This window comes from Rhinopithecus roxellana, chromosome 13, assembly GCF_007565055.1.
Source record: "Rhinopithecus roxellana isolate Shanxi Qingling chromosome 13, ASM756505v1, whole genome shotgun sequence".
NCBI lineage: Eukaryota > Metazoa > Chordata > Mammalia > Primates > Cercopithecidae > Rhinopithecus > Rhinopithecus roxellana.
The window spans coordinates 51,168,473-51,173,768 of record NC_044561.1 but is presented as its reverse complement, the minus strand read 5'-3'; the positions used below and the strand labels follow the sequence as shown (position 1 = coordinate 51,173,768).

General features: G+C 37.4%; 1 pseudogene across 1 annotated transcript; it reads right to left on the bottom strand.

Annotated features, from left to right (window-relative positions):
* Positions 1–2,624: 2,624 nt before the first annotated feature.
* On the bottom strand, positions 2,625–4,188 carry LOC104680182 (annotated as a pseudogene). The gene has a single exon (XR_004052817.1). The product of XR_004052817.1 is annotated as a protein phosphatase inhibitor 2 pseudogene (transcript).
* Between the last annotated feature and the right edge of the window lie 1,108 nt (positions 4,189–5,296).

Here is a 5,296-nt window from a genome sequence, read left to right as displayed (position 1 = left end):
TAACAGCATTATTATACTAACATTTATCACTATCATAGCACTACTCAACTTATATTTTCATATGGGATTAATCTATTCTACCTCATTAACGACATTCCCCAAAACCAATAACATAAAAACAAAATGACAATTTGAAAGTATAAAACAAACATTCTTCCTTCCCTCGCTTATTTTATTATCAGCCTTTTTCTTCCCACTTAAACCAGTATTCTCAACATTGGATTAGGAATTTAGGTTAGGCAGACCAAGAGCCTTCAAAGCCCTAAGCAATATTTTATATTTTATTCCTGAAAAATTAAGGACTGCAACTCTCTCTTACATCAATTGAATGCAAATCAAACATTTTAATTAAACTAAATCCTCATTAGATTGGTAGTATCCAACCTCAAGAAAATTTGATTAACAGTGAAATACCCTAATCACCTGTCTTCAGTCTACTTCTGCTGTTGAGAGAAAAGGGCAGGGGAAGCCCTGGCAGAATTGAAGTTGCATCTTTGAGTTTGCAATTTGATGTGACTATTCACCTTGAGGCTCAGTAAAAAGAGGGTTCAACCTCTGTCTTTAGATTTACAGATGAAGGCTTCCTCAGGCATTTCACTCTTCTACCTCTATTGATTAATCGTTGATTATTTTCAACAAACACAAAGATATTGGTACATTATAGTATTCGGTGCTTGAGCCAGAATAGTAGGAACTGACATAAATCTCTTAATATGAGCCAAACTGGGTCAACCAGGAGCCCTGTTAGGCGATGATCAAATTTATGTTATTATAACTACCCATGCATTTGTAATAATCTTTTAAATAGATATGCCTATCAAAATAAGAGGACTTGGTAACTGAATAGCTCCCTAAATGACTGAGCCCAGATACAGAATAAACAATATAAGCTTCTGACTTTTTTCACCATCGTTTTGACTTCTGCTTGCCCCTTTACTAGTAGAAGCTGGAGCTGGGACTGGGTAAGCATCTTTAGTTGGAAATGTAGCACACGCAGGAGCCTCTTACAATTTTCTCATTATGCTTAGCAGGTATTTCATCAATTTTAGAAGTTACTAATTTTGTTACAATAATTATTAATATAATACTACCAGTCATATCCCAATATCAGACATGTTATTCTTCTATAAAATAACATTTATTTTTTGTTATATTATTGTATTTTATGTATGTGTAGTGTATACTAACTTAAAGGGAAAAATGTAAACAAAATGAAAGTCATAGGCAAAATGGCATCTTGCTTTAATTTTCAACTAAAAGTTATTCTTAAACAATCCATTTATACTATTATGTCAAATTTTAGTCATCCCTGCAGAATTTTAGATGAATGAAAACAGACAAGGCAACACCAAGGAGTTAAGCACAGAAAGTGATATTTATTAAGAAGTTGAAAGTAAAATCTACTTTGGCTAGAACTGAACATTCAGATCTGTCTCTCCAGAAGAAAATCTAACTTGAATCATAATGGTTCATGTTTTGACTAGTTCATACCATATCAATGAGCAACTTATGACTTGAAAATACCTTTTCTCAGCTGCATTTGACTACCTAAAATCCTCCTGAGCATGCTGTTTGTCATGTCTTACTGCTCTGAAATAATCATCTATTTCTGAAAACCAGGAAATGAGTTTGCTTGTAATTTAAATTTCAAAAAATAATTTGTAGAAAACACAAACAGAATCAACTGTTTAAAGGCTTATCCTTTTCTTCACTGTGCAACAGCTACTTCTACAAAAAAAGAGTATGTGAATACTTTCTAAGAACTCAAAAACGAGAAAATCAAAATCAGAAGGTGCGTGAATATATATACACGTGTACATACAGACTTAATCTCTACATCCCCCAAAACAGATTTAAACAAGTAATCTCAACATTCTAAATTCAGAAAGCAGACGTAAACAGTTTTGTTGCTAAATCAGTGGTATTACTACCTGAAGTGTTTAGTAGAATACTGCACCTATAGTTCAGCAGTACTTTGATTATATCCCATTTAAAAAATCAAAATAATAAGCACATTCTTCTAATACCAAAGAATTCTCCCACTTTTTATTTATTTTGACATACTGATATTTCCATAAACTAGCAAGTGGAAGATAAGCTGTTCAATAAAAGCTTTCTTATATATATAATATACAGAAATTATTTTAAAAGTCTGTTCCTATAACAGATTATTTTGGTACTAACAAAAAATTAAGACACAAAGAATTGGCTAGAAATGAAACCATCGCTGAACCAAGACACACAGGGCTTTCCTGCACTCCATTTCAGGAAGATATTCCAAGTAATTCTTACTGTGTTAGAAGAATAAAGTACATTTGTCATAGTATATATTATCATATTCCCTTAAAGCAGTGACTATTTAAAGTTTTTAAATTAAACAATGTCCAGGCTTACTTCTGTCTGTCCATTCAGTAATAATCATATCACTGGTTACACACAATTCTCATGCAAAAAAAACAAAAAACAAAAAACAAAAAACAAACCCAAAACACAAAAAAAACCCTCAGTTAGTTGTTTTTTTAAGTCTAAGCCAAACAAACTAATAACAACAATTTAATTAGCAAGCTGTGAATCAGAGAGGTATAGAAATTTAGCAGTTAAACTATATTTCCTGCCTATAGTACTGCTGCTACTTAATCTATTTTCTTCATGTATTAGAAGAATGAATAGGCATTGATGGTCAAAATAAGAATTTCAATATTGCAGCAAATCACAGAAGAGTGACAGAAAGAGTTCCCAATGTAATCTTAATGATCCTTTGAAAGGTAAAGGATTGTGTGCGTATGTGTGGAAAGGAGTAAGAAATAAAAGCAGGAGGTTAAGACAGGTATTTAAAGGGAATGCCGAGATAGCTACATTAGAATATTTATTGAAAAAAAGGTGCTCTGAAGTCTGCCCAGTGTACCAAAAATATAAAATAGAAAAAAACCAAAACAACAGAGCAGACATTAGTGCAAGTTTAACCTGATAATTTATTTGTGGGAAAAAAGCCAGTTTTGATGAGAAAAAGTTCAGTCCTTTCCTTGTAAATACAAAGAAACACAACAGGAGTTTTAAAGGTAGTAGGCCAGAAAATGCAAGAGTAACTCTTAAAATCCTTTTCAATTAAACAGACAAATCAAGTTGAAGACAAGTGTTAAAATACTATTCAGCCTGAATATTTATCAGTCTATATGTCCTGTTGTTCAGTTGGCTTTTGATTAAAAAAAAAAAAGCCGACAAACTTTATAAGAGCTACCACCACATTCAGAGTGATGAAAATAGTTTCCCCCAAATATATTGTTTAACCTCTAAAGCATAAAAAGCTATATAATATCTAATACAAATTGACCAGTGTATTTCCAAAAGTAGTTCAATTTTGGACTGATGATATTACACTGTATTGGTGGTAAAGAACTAGGCACAAGAATATATACATCTATTAGGCATTTTCAGTCTAATCAGTCTCTAAGTTTATCATGTAATTTTTGGCAATATATAATAACTGGTATGCATTTTGGTACTTAAGTCATGATTTGTGGAGAACAAGAAGCAATTATAGTAACAGGGTTTATATCTAACAATTACAGCGTTGAACCAATCTGTTCTATGAACTTCGTGATTTGTTTTGCCGTTGGTCACTTGCAGTAGATCCTTGATTTGATTCCTCCTTATTCATGCTTTCTCCATCTGCAGTCTCTAACATTTTTTCATCTTCGTCATCATCATGTAGGTTTTTTGAAACTGTCCAGCTAGTTTGATATTGAGTCCTTCATTGTAATGAAGCTTCCTTTTCATTTCAAATTGTCACTTTTTTTCTTGTTCTTCAGGTGAGAGGTTACTATCCTCTTTTCCACTGCTGTCTTGTTCCTGAACCCGATACTTTGGTTCCGAGCCTTCAGCAGCAGCTAATTTCTTAGCTAAGATATCTGGTGCCGTGTTTTCAGTGGTGTCTGTATCACTACATGCATCTTCATCATCACCCATAATACAATGGGAAGAAGTGCTTGGTTCATCTGTTTTCATTAAACCATAGTCTTTGTCTGCTGGATGATATATCGCCAGGATGTTCATTTCATCCCACTTCCGGGATTTTTTGCTCAGCAACTCGTCCACATTCCCGTGGGGCTGTTCGGCAGACGCCACCACAGAGGAAGTTGTCTTCAGGATCCCCTTGATTGACCGGTGCGAGGTTGTCCAGGCCGCCATTGCCGGGGCTCCCGCTCTTGGCTCAGGGTCGCTGCTAGGCGTAGGGTCTGCGATGAGAAGGGTCGGGCACTAGCAGAGACCCGCAGGCAGCTGTGGAGCCCGCTCAGGGCTAAAGCGGCCGCACCCACTGTCTCGGAACCGGTTACCGGAGCGGTTGTCAGGACACAACGACGCCGGCGCCAGAGCCAACGCCAAACAGGTGGCGGCGACTCGCGTGCTGGTAGCCGCCAGCACTTCACCCGCAGCTCGCGGTGAGACCTCGGCCTAGAACCCCGCCGCGTGGAGCGACGCCAAACATATTTATTCTTATTTTGAATGAACCATTTTTTTCCCAAATGGAAAACCTCCCTTCAATTAGGAAGGTAAATTTCAAAGGTTCTGAAGAGTGGGTTAGCAACTTTTGTCAGAGTCCTCTTGGAAAGGTGAAAGTGATAGTTCCACAGGGGGAAAAATTGGTTTCCCAATCTGCTGCTGAAAAGGAATTCTTCTGGCTGAATAGGTTGGTAGGTTGAGTCGAGTCACCTTTCTTGGGATGGGCTGGATTCTTCTGTTTGATCCATGGAATCTTGGCCACTTTTAGGGCGGCCTAAGGGTATGAGTCGGCTCTAGGACATATCGAGGGGCTGTGCTGTACGTAGCAGTCCTTGGGCAGTTGGTGATAAGGATGTTGATGCAGACAAGGTTCCGTGTGGTTCCCCTGGAGTTGGCTGTACTCCTCTGGGAAGCCCCTGGGTGAACATTCTTTCAGAGTCCTCCGGAGGATGTGAAAACCAGGAAAACCTCCCTAAGGTCCCACCTGCCTGAATCTGGTACCTATCTGGGTCCATTCAGTCTCTGGGGTTCTTTGCTAGCCTAGGTTTATGGACAAATAATCAGTAGGTAATGGGATCGGAAGCCTTAAATCAGACAACTTTCCAGGTCTAATCCAAGCCCTTCATTTTATTGATGAGGAGACTAAGGCCCAGGTAAGAAGAACTGAATGAAGTTTAGAATCCAAGTGTCCTGATTCATGCTTCAAGTCACTGCTGTGTCAGGGGTTTTCAAACAGCCGTGATCTTAGTCACTTGGATGCTTGTTAACCGTGCAGATTCCTGGGCTACCTCTGAGA